The 18,280-nt window shown below is 40.6% G+C and overlaps 15 non-coding genes across 15 annotated transcripts; all 15 read right to left on the bottom strand.

Annotated features, from left to right (window-relative positions):
• Window positions 1-553: 553 nt before the first annotated feature.
• Window positions 554-625, bottom strand: TRNAP-UGG (transfer RNA proline (anticodon UGG)). Its single transcript has one exon. It is a non-coding gene; the product is annotated as a tRNA-Pro (tRNA).
• A 410-nt stretch (window positions 626-1,035) lies between these two features.
• TRNAL-UAG (transfer RNA leucine (anticodon UAG)) lies at window positions 1,036-1,107 on the bottom strand. The gene has a single exon. It is a non-coding gene; the product is annotated as a tRNA-Leu (tRNA).
• An 89-nt stretch (window positions 1,108-1,196) lies between these two features.
• On the bottom strand, window positions 1,197-1,268 carry TRNAP-UGG (transfer RNA proline (anticodon UGG)). The gene has a single exon. It is a non-coding gene; the product is annotated as a tRNA-Pro (tRNA).
• Window positions 1,269-1,356: 88 nt separating this feature from the next.
• On the bottom strand, window positions 1,357-1,428 carry TRNAS-UGA (transfer RNA serine (anticodon UGA)). The gene has a single exon. It is a non-coding gene; the product is annotated as a tRNA-Ser (tRNA).
• Window positions 1,429-1,834: 406 nt separating this feature from the next.
• Window positions 1,835-1,907, bottom strand: TRNAP-UGG (transfer RNA proline (anticodon UGG)). Its single transcript has one exon. It is a non-coding gene; the product is annotated as a tRNA-Pro (tRNA).
• Window positions 1,908-2,156: 249 nt separating this feature from the next.
• TRNAP-UGG (transfer RNA proline (anticodon UGG)) lies at window positions 2,157-2,228 on the bottom strand. Its single transcript has one exon. It is a non-coding gene; the product is annotated as a tRNA-Pro (tRNA).
• A 571-nt stretch (window positions 2,229-2,799) lies between these two features.
• TRNAP-GGG (transfer RNA proline (anticodon GGG)) lies at window positions 2,800-2,871 on the bottom strand. Its single transcript has one exon. It is a non-coding gene; the product is annotated as a tRNA-Pro (tRNA).
• An 89-nt stretch (window positions 2,872-2,960) lies between these two features.
• On the bottom strand, window positions 2,961-3,032 carry TRNAL-AAG (transfer RNA leucine (anticodon AAG)). Its single transcript has one exon. It is a non-coding gene; the product is annotated as a tRNA-Leu (tRNA).
• An 89-nt stretch (window positions 3,033-3,121) lies between these two features.
• On the bottom strand, window positions 3,122-3,193 carry TRNAP-AGG (transfer RNA proline (anticodon AGG)). The gene has a single exon. It is a non-coding gene; the product is annotated as a tRNA-Pro (tRNA).
• An 89-nt stretch (window positions 3,194-3,282) lies between these two features.
• On the bottom strand, window positions 3,283-3,354 carry TRNAP-AGG (transfer RNA proline (anticodon AGG)). Its single transcript has one exon. It is a non-coding gene; the product is annotated as a tRNA-Pro (tRNA).
• A 2,021-nt stretch (window positions 3,355-5,375) lies between these two features.
• TRNAP-AGG (transfer RNA proline (anticodon AGG)) lies at window positions 5,376-5,447 on the bottom strand. The gene has a single exon. It is a non-coding gene; the product is annotated as a tRNA-Pro (tRNA).
• An 89-nt stretch (window positions 5,448-5,536) lies between these two features.
• On the bottom strand, window positions 5,537-5,608 carry TRNAP-AGG (transfer RNA proline (anticodon AGG)). The gene has a single exon. It is a non-coding gene; the product is annotated as a tRNA-Pro (tRNA).
• A 250-nt stretch (window positions 5,609-5,858) lies between these two features.
• TRNAP-CGG (transfer RNA proline (anticodon CGG)) lies at window positions 5,859-5,930 on the bottom strand. The gene has a single exon. It is a non-coding gene; the product is annotated as a tRNA-Pro (tRNA).
• An 89-nt stretch (window positions 5,931-6,019) lies between these two features.
• Window positions 6,020-6,092, bottom strand: TRNAP-CGG (transfer RNA proline (anticodon CGG)). The gene has a single exon. It is a non-coding gene; the product is annotated as a tRNA-Pro (tRNA).
• Window positions 6,093-6,181: 89 nt separating this feature from the next.
• Window positions 6,182-6,253, bottom strand: TRNAP-UGG (transfer RNA proline (anticodon UGG)). The gene has a single exon. It is a non-coding gene; the product is annotated as a tRNA-Pro (tRNA).
• Between the last annotated feature and the right edge of the window lie 12,027 nt (window positions 6,254-18,280).

Below are 18,280 nucleotides of genomic sequence, written 5' to 3'. Positions count from 1 at the left end.
GATAAACTTGTAGGCCTACCTTGTTGTTAGTTGCATTTAAATAGTCACTAAATTACTTCTGCAAAAACTCGGGTCCGTCCGTGATTTGAACCCGGGACCACTCGCACCCAAAGCGAGTATCATACCCCTAGACCAACGGACCATGAAAGATACTGAAACATGCTAAACTCGTAGGCCTACCTTGTTGTTAGTTGCATTTAAATGGTCACTAAATTACTTCTGCAAAAACTCGGGTCCGTCCGGGATTTGTACCCGGGACCACTCGCACCCAAAGCGAGTATCATACCCCTAGACCAACGGACCATGAAAGATACTGAAACATGCTAAACTCGTTGGCCTACCTTGTTGTTAGTTGCATTTAAATAGTCACTAAATTACTTCTGCAAAAACTCGGGTCCGTCCGTGATTTGAACCCGGGACCACTCGCACCCAAAGCGAGTATCATACCCCTAGACCAACGGACCATGAAAGATACCGAAACATGCTAAACTCGTAGGCCTACCTTGTTGTTAGTTGCATTTAAATAGTCACTAAATTACTTCTGCAAAAACTCGGGTCCGTCCGGGATTTGAACCCGGGACCACTCGCACCCAAAGCGAGTATCATACCCCTAGACCAACGGACCATGTCTGAAACAAAATATGCTCAACTCATAGGCCTACCTTGTTGTTAGTTGCATTTAAATAGTAACTAAATTACTTCTGCAAAAACTCGGGTCCGTTCGGGATTTGAACCCTTGACCACTCGCACCCAAAGCGAGTGTCATACCCCTAGACCAACGGACCATGAATGACACTGAAACTTGATAAACTTGTAGGCCTACCTTGTTGTTAGTTGCATTTAAATAGTCACTAAATTACTTCTGCAAAAACTCGGGTCCGTCCGTGATTTGAACCCGGGACCACTCGCACCCAAAGCGAGTATCATACCCCTAGACCAACGGACCATGAAAGATACTGAAACATGCTAAACTCGTAGGCCTACCTTGTTGTTAGTTGCATTTAAATGGTCACTAAATTACTTCTGCAAAAACTCGGGTCCGTCCGAGATTTGAACCCGGGACCACTCGCACCTAAAGCGAGTATCATACCCCTAGACCAACGGACCATGAAAGATACTGAAACATGCTAAACTCGTAGGCCTACCTTGTTGTTAGTTGCATTTAAATAGTCACTAAATTACTTCTGCAAAAACTCGGGTCCGTCCGGGATTTGAACCCGGGACCACTCGCACCCAAAGCGAGTATCATACCCCTAGACCAACGGACCATGTCTGTAACAAAATATGCTCAACTCATAGGCCTACCTTGTTGTTAGTTGCATTTAAATAGTAACTAAATTACTTCTGCAAAAACTCGGGTCCGTCCGGGATTTGAACCCTGGACCACTCGCACTCAAAGCGAGTATCATACCCCTAGACAAACGGACCATGAATGACACTGAAACTTGATAAACTTGTAGGCCTACCTTGTTGTTAGTTGCATTTAAATAGTCACTAAATTACTTCTGCAAAAACTCGGGTCCGTCCGGGATTTGAACCCGGGACCACTCGCACCCAAAGCGAGTATCATACCCCTAGACCAATGGACCATGTCTGTAACAAAATATGCTCAACTCATAGGCCTACCTTGTTGTTAGTTGCTTTTAAATAGTAACTAAATTACTGCAAAAACTCGGGTCTGTCCGGGATTTGAACCCTGGACCACTCGCACCCAAAGCGAGTATCATACCCCTAGACCAACGGACCATGAATGACACTAAAACTTGATAAACTTGTTGGCCTACCTTGTTGTTAGTTGCATTTAAATAGTCACTAAATTACTTCTGCATAAAGTTGTGTCCGTCCGGGATTTGAACCCGGGACCACTCGCACCCAAAGCGAGTATCATACCCCTAGACCAACGGACCATGTCTGAAACAAAATATGCTCAACTCGTAGGCCTACCTTGTTGTTAGTTGCATTTAAATAGTCACTAAATTACTTCTGCAAAAACTCGGGTCCGTCCGTGATTTGAACCCGGGACCACTCGCACCCAAAGCGAGTATCATACCCCTAGACCAACGGACCATGAAAGATACTGAAACATGCTAAACTCGTAGGCCTACCTTGTTGTTAGTTGCATTTAAATAGTCACTAAATTACTTCTGCAAAAACTCGGGTCCGTCCGGGATTTGAACCCGGGACCACTCGCACCCAAAGCGAGTATCATACCCCTAGACCAACGGACCATGTCTGAAACAAAATATGCTCAACTCGTAGGCCTACCTTGTTGTTAGTTGCATTTAAATAGTCACTAAATTACTTCTGCAAAAACTCGGGTCCGTCCGTGATTTGAACCCGGGACCACTCGCACCCTAAGCGAGTATCAGACCCCTAGACCAACGGACGATGTATGTAACAGAAACGTGGTCAACTCATAGTCTAACCCTGTAATCAGTTACATTAAAATAGTCACTACATTACTTCATGGAAAATGCGAGTCCGTCCGGGATTTGAACACGGGACCACTCGCAACCAATGCGAGTATCATACCCCTAGACCAACAGACCATGCATGTAGACGAAACATGGTCAACTCATAGTCCAACCCTGTAATCAGTTGCATTAAAATCGTCACTACATTACTTCATCGAAAAGTCGGTTCCATCCGGGATTTGAACACGGGACCACTCGCAATCAAAGCGAGTATCATACCCCTGGACCAACGAACCATGTATGCATTTGAAACATGGTCAACTCATAGTCCAACCCAGTAATCAGTTGCATTTAAATAGTCATTACATTATTTCTGCAAAAAGTTGGGTCCGTCCGGGATTTGAACCCGGGGTCACTCGCACCCCAAGCGAGTATCATACCCCTAGACCAACGGACCATGTATGTAACTGAAACATGGTCAACTCATAGTCCAACCCTGTAATCAGTTGCATTACAATCGTCACTACATTACTTCATCGAAAAGTTGGGTCCGTCCGGGATTTGAACCCGGGACCACTCGCAACTTAAGCGAGTATCATACCCCTAGACCAACGGACCATGTATGTAACGGAAACGTGGTCAACTCATAGTCTAACCCTGTAATCACTTGCATTTATGTAGTCACTAGATTATTTCTGCAAAAAGTTGAATCCGTCCGGGATTTGAACCCGGGACCACTCGCACCCTAAGCGAGTATCATACCCCTAGACCAACGGACTATGTATTTAACTAAAACATGGTCAACTCGTACTCCAAACCTGTAATCAGTTGCATTTAAATAGCCACTAGATTATTTCTGCAAAAAGTTGGGTCCGTCCGGGATTTGAACCCGGGACCACTCGCACCCTAAGCGAGTATCATACCCCTCGACCAACGGACCATATCTGCAACTGAAACATGGTCAACTCATAGTAAAAACCCAGTAATCAGTTGTTTTTAAATTGTCACTAAAATTTTTCTGCATAAAGTTGTGTCCGTCCGGGATTTGAACCCGTGACCACTCGCACCCGAAGCGAGTATCATACCCCTAGACCAACGGATTATGTATGTAACTGAAACATGGTCAACTCATAGTCCAACCCTGTAATCAGTTGCATTAAAATAGTCAATACGTTAGTTCATCGAAAAGTTGGGTCCGTCTGGGATTTGAACCCCGTACCACTCGCGCCCAAAGCGAGTATCATACTTCTAAACCAGCGGACCATGTATGCAAATGAAACATGGTCAACTCGTAGTCCAACCCAGTAATCAGTTGTATTCAACTAGTCACTAAAATATTTCTGCAAAACGTTGGGTCCGTCCGGGATTTGAACCCGGGAACACTCGCAACCGAAGCAAGTATCATACACCTAGACCAACGGACCATATATGCAACTGAAACATGGTCAACTCATAGTAAAACCCCAGTAATCAGTTGTATTTAAATTGTCACTAAAATATTTCTGCAAAAAGTTGGGTCCGTCCGGGATTTGAACCCGTGACCACTCGCACCCGAAGCGAGTATCATACCCCTAGACCAACGGATTATGTATGTAACTGAAACATGGTCAACTCATAGTCCAACCCTGTAATCAGTTGCATTAAAATAGTCACTACATTACTTCATCGAAAAGTTGTGTCCGTCTGGGATTTCAACCCGGGACCTCTCGCACCGAAAGCGAGGATCATACCTCTAGACCAGCGGACCATGTATGCAACTGAAACATGGTCAACTCATAGTCCAACCCAGTAATCAGTTGTATTTAAATAGTCACTAAAATATTTCTGCAAAAAGTTGGGTCCGTCCGGAATTTGAACCCGGGACCACTCCCAACCTAAGCGAGGATCATACCCCTAGACCAGCGGACCATGTATGCAACTGAAACCTGGTCAACTTATAGTCCAACCCTGTAATCAGTTGCATTAAAATAGTCACTACAATACATTATCGAAAAGTTGGGACCGTCCGGGATTTGAACCCGGGACCACTCGCACCCGAAGCGAGTATCATAACCCTAGACCTACGGACCATGTATGTAACGGAAACGTGGTCAACTCATAGTCTAACCCTGTAATCAGTTACATTAAAATAGTCACTACATTACTTCATCGAAAAGTCGGGTCCGTCCGGGATTTGAACACGGGACCACTCGCAACCAAAGCGAGTATCATACCCCTAGACCAACGGACCATGTATGTAACTAAAACATGGTCAACTCGTAGTCCAACCCTGTAATTAGTTGCATTTAAGTAGTCACTCAAATACTTCTGCAAAGTTCGGTTTCGTCCGGGTTTGAACCCGGGACCACTCGCACCCTAAGCGAGTATCAGACCCCTAGACCAAAGGACCATGTTAGTATCAGAGACATGCTCAACTCATAGCCCTACCCTGTATATAGTTGCATTTAAATAGTCACTAAATATCTTCTGGAAAAATTCGAGTCCGTCCGGGATTTGAACCCGGGACCACTCGCACCCACAGCGAGTATCTTATCCCTAGACCAACGGACTATGTATTTAACTAAAACATGGTCAACTCGTAATCCAAACCTGTAATCAGTTGCATTTAAATAGCCACTAGATTATTTCTGCAAAAAGTTGCGTCCGTCCGGGATTTGAACAGGGGACCACTCGCACTCCAAGCGAGTATCATACCCCTAGACCAACGACCCATGTATGTAACTGAAACATGGTCAACTCATAGTCCAACCCTGTAATCAGTTGCATTAAAATAGTCACTACATTACTTCATCGAAAAGTTGGGTCCGTCCGGGATTTGAACCCGGGACCACTCGCACCCAAAGCAAGTATTATACACCTAGACCAAGGGACCATGTATGTAACTGAAACATGGTCAACTTATAGTCCAACCCTGTAATCAGTTGCATTTATATAGTCACTAGATTATTTCTGCAAAAAGTTGGGTCCGTCCGGGATTTGAACCCGGGACCACTCGCACCCTAAGCGAGTATCATACCCCTAGACCAACGGACTATGTATTTAACTAAAACATGGTCAACTCGTAAACCAAACCTGTAATCAGTTGCATTTAAATAGCCACTAGATTATTTCTGCAAAAATTTGGGTCCGTCCGGGATTTGAACCCGGGACCACTCGCACCCTAAGCGAGTATCATACTCCTAGACCAACGGACCATGTGTGCAACTGAAACATGGTCAACTCATAGTCTAACCCTGTAATAAGTTGCATTAAAATAGTCAATACGTTAGTTCATCGAAAAGTTGGGTCCGTCTGGGATTTGAACCCCGGACCACTCGCACCCAAAGCGAGTATCATACTTCTAAACCAGCGGACCATGTATGCAAATGAAACATGGTCAACTCGTAGTCCAACCCAGTAATCAGTTGTATTTAAATAGTCACTAAAATATTTCTGCAAAACGTTGGGTCCGTCCGGGATTTGAACCCGGGACCACTCGCACCCGAAGCAAGTATCATACCCCTAGACCAACGGACCATATATGCAACTGAAACATGGTCAACTCATAGTAAAAACCCAGTAATCAGTTGTATTTAAATTGTCACTAAAATATTTCTGCAAAAAGTTGTGTCCGTCCGGGATTTGAACCCGTGACCACTCGCACCCGAAGCGAGTATCATACCCCTAGACCAACGGACCATGTGTGTAACAGAAACATGGTCAACTCATAGTCCAACCCTGTAATCAGTTGCATTTAAATAGTCACTAGATTATTTCTGCAAAAAGTTGGGTCCGTCCGGGATTTGAACCCGGGACGACTCGCACCCAAAGCGAGTATCATACCCCTAGACCAACGGACCATGTGTGTAACTGAATTGAATTTTGACAGTTTTTTGAATGAATATCGTTACATTTGTTTGAATTAAAGCAAAAAGTACAAAAATAATGGTTTCAGTGGTTATATTTGAAAATAGTGAAAAAATACTCAAAATGTGCTTCTATGGTCGAGAAACGTCGATTTTGAAAATGGTATTAAAAATCGAGGTACATTTTTATTTATTGATCAATCGAGATGAAATCACTTTTATGAGTATTTTATATGTAATTAAGCTGAATTCGGTCAAACATTTGTCCAGAAAAAAATGCATTCAAAGAACCAAAAGGGATTGCGAGAAAATATGGCAAAATCTAAAAAAAAAGAGAAAAAAAACCGTGGAGGCAGCGAAAAAAATCATGGCAATTCTATATATCGCGCGTAGAAACGTTTCTCCTTTTTACAACATTTTAAGAGTCGGGAAAAAAGATCGGAACTTATCAGCGTTTCGTCTAACGAGCTGCCTATGAGAGTGTAAACAATTTACTCTTGGCAAGCGCCTTGAGAATAAAACGAATCAGAATTTCACAAAATTCCTTCTTTGAAGTGTCCGATTTTAGAGCCTCCTTCGCCGTCTCACTGAATAAGGTATCAAAATTGTTGACGTATGCGCTATAGGTGGCGATATTGTTTCTCAAACCATGCATGGCCAAGAACAGTTACGATTAATAATTGTGTCTCTGTATACCCGTTGTTTGTGAAAGTTCTATCAGAAAAACGTGGGATGTTCTTTGGGCGATTTCGAGTGGAAAATGCTTCACATGACATTGCGTCGTCCAGGCCACCGTTTTCTAGTTATGTTTGGAGTGTTTTAGGGCTGACCCCTTAATTAAATTACCATTGTCTTTCAGTTTCTCTTGTTAATTCTAATGGGTCATTCGTAAAAAACTCCAAACACAACTTGGAAAGGGTAGCCCGGACGACAATAGGTCATAGAATATTTTCGACTCGAAATCGCCATACATAAACACCCCTTAACTTCCAACATACCTTTTAAAAACGCACTGTTTATTTTATTTAGGCACGGGATTAAAGATTTTACAGTTAGAAGACGGTAAACATCATTATTCGCGCCTATTCCGCTTGGTCTTACATGGACCGAAAAATAAACAAACGCTCAAGGTCTGTTTATCTTTTAAGTTGGGATAATGGAATTATCATAATTTCGGGAAATTACCAATTACCATTTTGAGATAAAATTTACTGTTTAGTGGGTATAAGTTTATAAGATATGTTCCATAAGTTTGACACTGAGTAATGCTTGAGACTCACTAAGAGTCGAGAACGACGTAGGAATTGACAACATACTTTTTAGCCTGTACCAAGCCATTGACAGTGCGTCACTTTACGAAAATCTATTATGTTTCACTCACGTCACTTTATGACAAGTTTTCAGTAACCAGTGATAAACTTATGGAACATATCATGAGAACTTATGGTATATATTTTTTATGGGTTTCCTGGAAACGTTCTTGTTTAAACAGAGTATAAAGTATAAACCTGCAGTCTTTTTAATTTTATCCTCCATGCCACCATGTTTAATTAAGGTTAGAGGTAAGTGTCCCAGGTTAGAACTGTCTAGTAAATTACAAAATTTCCTTTAGAGACCGAATAGATCGATAAGTTGAAACGGTTTTCTTTAACTGAACAATTTGCGGTACGTTTAGTTTTAGGACGCACATCCTTTCCGCATGGGAGGATTGACCTCCTCCGAGAAAGCTGTGCTCAGGCACCGCGGTGTACCGTAGATTTACCCCCGTTTTCACCACGCATGGATAGTGTCACCTCCTCCCAACTAGAATATTATTACACAATAGAGACTTAGTTGAGACGGGACTATTAGTTCACTTCTAAGTCGTTTTTACGGGCTTTTAATCGAATCCATCGGAATTCTGGTAGCAGTTCATGGGAGTCTAGGGTACGTGACCGGGAAATTTATTAGACGAACCATGGCTCAATTTTTCCCAGATTTAGCAGGGTACATCGACAGACTCATGACTTCATCGGTGAGAACGAAAGAAAATGCACGTGGTGTATATGAAGAAAAAATAATGGAAAGCTTTTTATTTCCAGAGATATATCTCATCTTTGGTTCGCGATCTCCTCATTTGGTGATGAAAAAAAAACCTTTTGCTAGGTGTCCCTTACAAATATTTCTATTTCTAAATCATTTCCAGAAATGATATTTGAAACGTTTAAACATAGGCCTAGTAACATAATCTCCACTAAGTATGCCTTTCAAGAAAATTATAAGGGGAAACATATCCTTACGGTGCATTTACCTGCTCCGATATTGCTCTATTACTTCATGAAATCAGATAAAGAGCGCCAGGTCGTTCACAAAAGCCATATACGCATAATTTCGGAGAACTCTGTTTATAGAGGTTTCTTAGAAGTTTTAAGCCAAAACGTCTCTACATATTTAGCAAGCGATCCGTATTGATCCAGAGTTCATACGAAAGTTTTAATTGAAAACCCCCACTGTCACGTTATTCGAGACGAGATTTTTCCCGATAACCCAGTTAATTTTAGAACACAGAAATTTTAGAAATGTAATGAATTCATTTTAAGTTTGTACGGCTGAGGAAGAACCACGGTTCGAAAGGTCCCGAAAATAATTTTTAATTTGTAGTTTTTAATAAACTATTCTCCATGAAGTATACTCTAAGAAAAAAGGTTCTACTTTGCCGAGAAAAGGGTTCTTTACGCTTGTCCCCTATTTTAAACCCTTTTTTGATCTACAAAGAACTCATTGATATGAGTTCTCTATAAAGCCCTTAGGAGTTCATCTACGATCCGAGCTGGGGTTTTTCTTTGAACCAAGTTAGTTTCTTTTGGAATCGTATTAGGTTCCTCCCTGAATCATGTGGCGTGTACATCAGAACCTTGTTCAGTTGTAATCGGAAACATGTGTAGTTTGACTGAGAACCGTGTTGAGTTCGACTCTGAACCCAGCTTCGTACGGCTAAGAATTGTATTGCGTTAAACCCAGAACCCGGTTTAGTTCGACCCAGAACCCTGTTTAGTTATAATCCGAACGCTGTGTAGTTCGACTCTGAACCCTGTCGAGTTTGCCTCTGAACCCTGTTTAGTTATAATCAGAACGCTGTGTAGTTCGACTCTGAACCCTATCGAGTTTGCCTCTGAACCCTGTCGAGTTTGCCTCTGAACCCTGTCGAGTTTGACTCTGAACCCTGTCGAGTTAGCCTAAGAACCGTGTTGCAGTCAACCCAGAACCCGTGTAGCTCGACTCTGACTCCGGTTTAGTTCAAATCTGAACCTGATTTATTTTGACTCAGAACCCTCGTTTGTTTCAAATCCGTTGGAAATATATTATAGGGAGAGGGCAAACCCATTCTTGCCACGTCATAGGCTTATATCTTTTACCTCGATTCCAACCCCCTAACGGGGGAATTTCAGCATCGCGACTACAAACGCTCCCCTAAGTAGAGGTATAAAATGACGTCGGATGTTCTTTCCCTCCCTGACAAACGCCCTCTCCCTATAGCATATGTCCACCTCATAGAGGTTCTTATTTTAACAGTGTTAGGTTGCAATCATGACAATGATATTCAATTTTTCTCTCTTGGTGACTCTTTAAAACACTTCACCATGAAGTATAAGTTTACACTATATATAAATGTAGTAAAGCTGAATTAAAGAGTAAACACCAAATTTGAAATATTAATATAAAATAATTTCTTGGCATATTGAAATGAAAGAGAGCTTTATAGCTACAAAACTACTAAAGGAATCGTAATGCCGAAATATATTTAACATATTTTCATTTAATATTCAGCAATAAGAAAATGTTATGATTTTGTAAGAGATCAATTCATCCTACTCGCTTTCATATGCAATCTTCATTACTCGTTCTAAATAAACTTTCACTTGTGCCGTTCCAAAGAAAAGAAGATTATCTTAAATAATTAAATAAATATAATAGATATTAATTTTTTTAATCGTCAGTATTTTACCTTAATTCTAGTTAAGCCGTTTTAAGAAACATTATTCTTAAAATGAATTTAAACATAGCTATTGTTGACGTTTGACTTCTAGCGTATAGCGTTTTCACAATTTTTGGAAATTTAGGGTATACAAAGCGATTCATTCACAAATGATAAAAATAAGAACAATTGCGTAAGCATTTGGTGGAAGCCATGCCATTGGGAGGCTAAACGTTTCTCGTAACCGTAGCCGATCGCGCGTTCATCTTAACCCCAACGATGATAATGCAGTAGAAGCCAATGTTCCAGATTGGCGTGTATGTGGTATACACAGAAGACCAATGGTGTTGTCAGAAGCCAATAAGTACAGATTTGCGTGTATGTGGTATATACCATACGAAAGACAAGTGTGGAGATAGCGTAATGAAGTAGAATTTTCCTAATTTCTGTTAACTGCGAACGCGGTCCGGAAATTGCGAACACGGTTGCTCTGATTTGCCAACTGCGAACGCGGTGATAGACAGACACACACACATAGACACGTCCAGTGTTATACCTCTTCGTGACGTCATCGTCACTCGGAGAGGTAAAAACCAAGTAATTTTATGAATTCCTCTAATTTGAAGACATTCCAGCATATTGAACTCTCCGAGAATTATTTCCCAATGACTTAAAAATCAGAATAAGTATGAGTTCCTTCAAATATTTAGTATAAGGTAGTCCGAAGAATTATAAATTAATTTTGATTATTAAAATCTTTGGGATATTTTTAGAATGTTTCACAATGCAGGTAGAATTAATAGATGATATCTCTCTTCACCCTTCACGATCTAAGTTCATATCGAAAAACCTTTAACTTAAAAACACACCATATGAGGAAAAAAGTGTTAAGTAAAGCCCAAAGGTGTTTATCCCCACCATTCAAACAGTTTTATGTTGAACAACAATGCGATTCGGAATTGATTCGGTTAAAAACGGTTGTGTAATCGTTTCCAATGCGTTGGCAACGGTTGTGCAAGCTCGTGTAAACGCGGCTTATATTTCCGTTTAAAAACATTTCAATAAGGGTAAATTAACACCGTGCCGTTTTTCTAAGCACCCAATGATAGAACACCTTCCAACTGAAACAAAAACACCCTGCAGATTAAAGCACACCTGGAAGAGTCAATAAAACCTAAAGGTGTTTCTAAGTACCAGTGAGTGAATCACCAATTCCTTTAAAAAATACCTAAAAAGAGTCAACTAGCACCTTTTTACGGAGAAAGCACCATCTCAGTTACAAAACACTCTAAAAAGAGTAAATAAACACCTCAAGGTAATTCCAAACACCCATGAGTCACCTTTTTTTCTAACAGTATTCTTTCGCGAACCTTTAAGGATCTTTCAAGAACCCGCATTTTTTCATGAACCCTCAAGGATCTATCAAGAACCGCAATGTTCTTTCACGAACCCTCAAGGATCTATCGAGAACCTGAATGTTCTCTCACGAACCGTGAAGGCTCTCGCAAGAACCCGAATGTCCTTTCAAGAACCTTCAAGGATCTATTAAAACCCCACACGTTATTACAAGAACCCTTTTAATTAGATACGATCTGCTAAGAACCTTCCTGTTCTACTGTGAACCTTCATCCACGTCTGGGAACCTGTAGCGTTCCAACTAGAACGTAAGAGTTCTATTGAAAACCCTCGAAGAACCCCTTTTTTAACAGTGTTCCTTCTGGTCGCATAAAACTACGAGGTCAGACTACTTTTGGTAAACCTATTTCTCTTTTCCTCAGCACATCGACAGTGCACAGTGACCTCAAAGGGGGCTTAAATGAAAATCCCCCTCTCCGACTCCGTGTTTTTATTATTTTCGCAAAGTATAGTTTATATAATAATATGTCTATTGTCTACAATACTGAACTTTAATATATTAAACTTCTCTATATGAATAATATGATAAAATAGTTGTTAATTTAATATTATCGACGCTGTGCAACTAAATTTTTCTCTTGAAATTTTATAAGGGGCCCCCAAATTTTCCTTAGCCTATCTGTAAAAAATCCTGGCGGCGCCACTGTGCACGGTGAAACGTTTAAGAAATATATCCGAATGATTTTAAAATTACAATTAGTTTGAGATTTCATGGATAATTTTAAATAAGTACCTCCGACCAATCACGTATTACAAATAATTGTGGCACGCTCCGTGTCGAATGTAATTTTGGACGAGATTTGATAAACATTTGTGCGCTAGACATGGAGCATGCTACGAGAATTTTGAATGAAATTTATCACGAAATATGATAAAATTCGCGCGCGACGTGATAATCATGGCGCGAGACATGGAGCGTGCCACGAGAATTTTGTTAATAAAAAGGCAAGGCGTTACGCGATTGGTCGGCAGTCCTTATTTCAAATTATCCTTAAAATCTTAACCTAATTTGAATTTTAAAATCATTCGGAAGTATTTCCTGAATGTTTGACTATGCAGACTGTTCTTATAATTAGTAGAAGAATCGATAAAAAATCACTTGATTTTCTATTTCACCCTCCCTTAAATAGTTCTTACATGCCTAGTTTACCTACCCATTTACCTACGTGACGAAGGTGAATGGGTCAAATTTATATGAATACAAAATTAATTTATTTTTAACTTATCAAAAAAGTCACTCTACTTACGAGCTATTTGAACTCTGCGACATATAAAGATGATTGAAGTTACTCGCAACACACAAACAAGAGAGATGAGAATTCGCGGATAAAGACTAGCCACTCGAGTCATGGGCCAGAAATGAAATATTTAGATTTTATTTTTCAAAGTCCATTTCGACGGTACAAAGGGGCTAGGCAATGTCCTGTAGACGGCGTAAGTAAGCCGGGTAAGTGGAAGAGAAGAAAAAAATATGGTCACACCTGCTAACGCAAAATCTTTATTTATTTATCCTCTCTTTATCTTATAGAATACCCCCAATGGTATAGTTTTCAGACTAGGAGGATTCATTTCATTTACAACGGGAGGCTAAGCTATTTGGCATACAAAGTACAGTAAAACGTAGCCTTTCCTCCTGGTGTAACTAAATGGTATCAGTCCAAATAGTCTGAAAACTATTTTTGTGCCTACGGTCCATCAATTCTTTTTATTTATTTAACACTACAAAAATCGGTACAAAGTCAGCGCAGGGAGTAAGGAACGTTAGAGGGAGTTTTGATCTAATGCTAAAAAAACCGTCATACAGTGGCAAATGGTAAAGAAAGTGGGGGGTAGGAATTTTTATCTCCGTTCCTCAATTTTTGCTAACGCGCAGGCGCGAGTGACGTCGTTTACTACCGCCAGCAGAGAGAATTTAAAAATTCTCTCTGCAGTCAGCGCCAGCTTCCGCTTCCATCGACTGCTGCCCCACTCACTCTGTTCTACTCGCCGTCGAGATAACCGGGAAGCCCGGAAGGCGAATTTGCGGTATCATTCGGTAGGCGTTATAAAATATTCAACGTTTTAAAGCTCAAGTTTCGAAATTTTTTGAGACATTTACCAAGTCTTCATCTAAATATTATAACATTTTCGTTAAATTTCAACATAAATATAGCTCTGAGAATAAAATTAGACACGAAAATTACACTAAGCCTTGGTTAGATATCATCGGCTGAGGCCGAGCGGCGCATCTCGAGCCGCCGGCGGCCGGGCTTGCCGTAACGGCGAGAACAGAAAAATACCTCGTTAAAAACAGATGCACGACCGTTTTTAAATTTGACGCATGCGCGCGGACACCGCGTTGAGTCCCCGAGTCAGCGCCAGAGAGAGACGATTTTAGCCACGAATCTAACGAACGCGCCTATTCACTTTAATACTCCCTCTAACGTTCCTTACTCCCTGGTCAGCGGGTGGCTTGGATGGGAACAGCGATATTCAGATATCATATTAATGAGAAAAATAATATATGTAAAAAACTAAAAGAGTTAAAACAAGAAATGAAAAATATGTATAGCCTAATATGTAGATGACGGTGGAATGCCAAGGAATGGAGGCAGGTTGTTGAAATAGGCTGAAAGTTTACGTCGAAAGATCGACTTATTTGTTATTGAAATTAGTTCCGAGGATAAACTGTTCCAATCATCAATGACGGCACTAGCAAAGTATGCCTGGCGAAAAGTGGTAATAGGTCGTGGCTTGACGCTTAAACAGTTTACGAGAGTAACCACGGGTAATTGGGTGTAAGTAATGAACATCTGTCTGTTTTTGTTATGATCTAAGTATTGTCGAGTCGATACGATATCTAAAGAATAGCAATAGTAAAAGGCTAGTCCGACACGCATCACCAACACAGAGATGTTCTTATAACTTTGTAACAATTAAAAGTAAACAATTACACATAAGCTTACATATAATAAGGGGATATTCCGTTATTTATAAGATTAATAAATTGATGCTTAATATTTAAATCCGTAATTTACGCTTAATATTAAAATCCGAAATTTTATGATTAATAGTAAAATCCGTCATTATATGCTTAATATTAAAATCCGTCATTTTATGCTTAAAATTAAAATCCGTAATTTTATGCTTAATACTAAAATTCGTAATTTTATGCTTAATATTAAAATCCGTAATTTTATGCTTAATATTAAAATCCGTCATTTTATGCTTAATATTAAAATCCGTCATTTTATGCTTAATATTAAAATCGTTAATTTAATTCACATATAGGCCTAGGTTTAATATTTCATAAGGACAGAAAGTTAGTAAGTGCAATCAGTACAAAAAGCACAATTGTAATTACAACAATGTTCGGTAATCATCGTCGATTCAATCAAATTCAAATCTTCAAAAAACATAATTTTAAGCCACATCGTATGATCTACGTAGTAGTAGTAGTAGTAGCAGTAGCATTTATAGGAAGCGATAAGTATGCATCGGCATAAGTCTAAGTTGTTAACTCATCGAGGGGATAATCACTAAAACTATATGTTCTTCGATTCGCCGGAATATTACAATTACGGCATAAGTAAATTTATTAGGGTAAACATTTTATCACTGTTTAGGGTAGAGCATCGAGGGGCTATTCGCTGTGATTTTATGAACTGTAAATCATTTAAGAATTGTAAGAGGTAGCGCTATTCACTCATCAGGGTAAGGTATAGAGGGGTTATCCACTCGTACGATGTGGCTACTATTACGAACCCTTGGGTCGTCTTGTTTCTTTGGTGGAGTGACACCATCTACCGATAGTTTCTCGTATTTGTATTTTATAATAGAGCTGTACTACCTTACCTATTATAACTTATTTCCCATTGAAAGAAGCCTTTAAATCTGCGAGATGATCACATCACCGAAGAAAAATAAACTTCCCTTCTTGGGCAATGCCCTTTCCCTCCCCCACAAAAAACGTCCCTTCTTTGGCACTGTCCCTTCCCAAAAAAAATAAGGTAAACATGCATCTCGAGCTAGTTGCCTTCCTTAATTCTAAGAGGAAACTTTTTTCCCAAAAAAGAAGGCTCACCTCCCTTCTCGAGGGAGTACCTTCCGAATCTTAGAAGGGGGGTTCGGTGAAGTGGAAGCTCCTTCACAGGCATTTTTGGATCTGGGGAGGGTAGTAGGAAGGGAATTGCGCCTTCTTCTTCCCAAGCTTCTTTTCAAAGAAGGCGCCCTCTGCTTCTATATTGCCGCCCTCTCTTCTACGGAAAACAAGGGTATAGAAGGCGCGGAGGCGCCCCCTAAGGAAGACTCTTCTGAAGATTCCCACCACTGCTATTTCGTATTGTGATTATTTAGTCTCGGGACGGTTTGGTATCGTGATTATTTGGTTACCTAATTAGTCCTACCTAAAGCCAGTCGACGAAGGAAACATGTTTACGTTTCATATGCTGAGCAAGGATCAAAGGACCAAGTTTTGGCGATGCAGTAAGAGGGGATACGGACGTAAAGCTTGACTTCACACTGAGGGAAATAATATTATCGTAAGTCGACTGGGACATCATACGCATAAAAGTGACGGTGCTGCTGTGGAAGTCTCAAAGCTAAACTTGGTGATGAAGATACGAGCCACAGAGGCGATGGAAAAGCCCAGTCAGATACACAATTTCGTTGTCGCCGGAATCGGTCAAGCAATTCAAGGCAGAATTCCTGGCTATGAAGCTTCGAGAAAATGTATTCAATGAGCTCGACATTCAACCATCGTGGCTCTGAATACACCACTGGACTTAAAGAGTATAGTTATTCCCGAAAGGTATCGTTTCTACGAATCCGTTCCAGGCCGCAAAGAACTTTTCCTTCTCGGCGATAGTGAAGCAGAAGACCCGAATCGATTCCTTTTATTTGGAAAAGAATCTCACAAGAATTGGTCTGAAAGTATGGAGGTAGTGTTTATCGAGGGGACATTTAGTCTTTTACCTCCGCTATGTGAGTATGTATACGTCTTATTGGCTAAACGTGGGGGATTCGTTTTTCCTTTTCGCTCTTCCAAACAAAACCGATTCAAGGTATAACGGATTGTTTACGCTAATTAAGAATACCTGGCCGGCTTTCAATCCTTTCATGTTTTCCATCAACTTCGAAATTTCTGCAATAAATTCTTTGAAACACAACTTTCCCCAAAGCAGCGTTCATGGATGTATATTTCACCTGGTAAAGAATTTTCGTCGGCATATGCAAATCACCGGCCTGAGGTCTCGCTATGGCGGTGAAGCAGAATTTGCATTACGAGCTCGCATGATCGTTTCTTTGGCTTCCCGTCCCTATCTCGGATGTTGATAAACCTTTCGACGCGCTTACTTTCCATTTACCCGACGAACTAGCACCGATACTTAATTGGTTTGAAGATAATTATCTAGGACGACAGCAGAGAAATGGCCGCCAACCTCAAGCACGGTTTCCACCAGAAGTATGGTCTGTCTACGAAAGGACTCTCAATGAAGAAGATAGGACGAATAATTACGCAGAAGCAGCCCACTGCCGATTGCAAGCCGAACTTGACGTCAACCATCCTTCATTGTGGAAGTTCATCGATGGACTTAAAACCGTTCAAAAGGGCCGAGATGTTGCTTACGAGCGCTATGTTAGTGGAGCTGAGCCTCCAAGGAAACCTAATAAATATCAGCGAAACGATGAAAAAATCCTAAAAATTGTCAAAGACTACAAAAATCGCCAAATGCTTGAATACCTTCGTGGATTGTCACATAATTTTTTGATGGAATAAGCTATTTGTAATATCGAAAAATACTTCCTATTATTGTTAGTAAATTGTTCGTGCTAAAGGGCGTACTTTTCAGACTCATATAAATAATCTTCTTACCTCCACACAGGGTTTGGTTGGGTTGGGTTAGGTAAGGTTAGCTTTGGCTGGGTTAAATAAATGCTGTAGGGGTGATAAGTAGTAACAATGTGTTACCTTGGCCCAGTGGCGTGGGCTGGCGGGGGAAATTGGCGTGAACCGGCGTGAGGAATTGGCGTGAACTGATAGGGGAGAATTGGCGTGAAATGTCGTGATGTCTGACTTGGCGTGAACCGATAGAGTAAAGTTGGCGTGTAATCTTATGACGACGTTTAATCTCATGTCGAACACTTGAGATAGGGTTATCTATCCCCGTTGGCGTGTCTTATTTTAATTTTTGAAGAAAATAATAAATGCATGACATCACTGATAAGGGATCCACTTTTGAATTATGGCGGTTAAAATCCATGTCACGTGCTCGGGAAGTTAGGCTTAAGTTAGGTATCGACTTTCAACAACGTGGCCATCAACGTCATGGTAAAACCCCGCCAAGTGTTAGGCTTAAGACGATGTCACATTGTCTTTCGACAACGTGACCGTCAACGTCATGGTAAACCCCTGCCAAGTGTTAGGCTCAAGACCATGTGTCATATTGACTTTCGACGATGTGCCTCGAACGTATAAAAGACGTGGTAGGTTTGAGGATAAGGCATTTTACGAGTCTTCAAGCACTCATCGAAATGTAAGTATACTCTCTCCTTTAGTGTTATGTTTAAATTTAAGTTCGCGTCTTAATTCTGTGTGATTATTTAGGGATAACTCCAACGTTTTCGAGATTTCCTAAACTAAATCGGTCAGCGTAACAGCAGACTGCAAT

This window comes from Phalangium opilio, unplaced genomic scaffold, assembly GCF_054372755.1.
Source record: "Phalangium opilio isolate 3A_F unplaced genomic scaffold, DU_Popi_V2 ptg000090l_1, whole genome shotgun sequence".
NCBI lineage: Eukaryota > Metazoa > Arthropoda > Arachnida > Opiliones > Phalangiidae > Phalangium > Phalangium opilio.
This window is presented reverse-complemented; position numbering and strand designations above follow the sequence as displayed.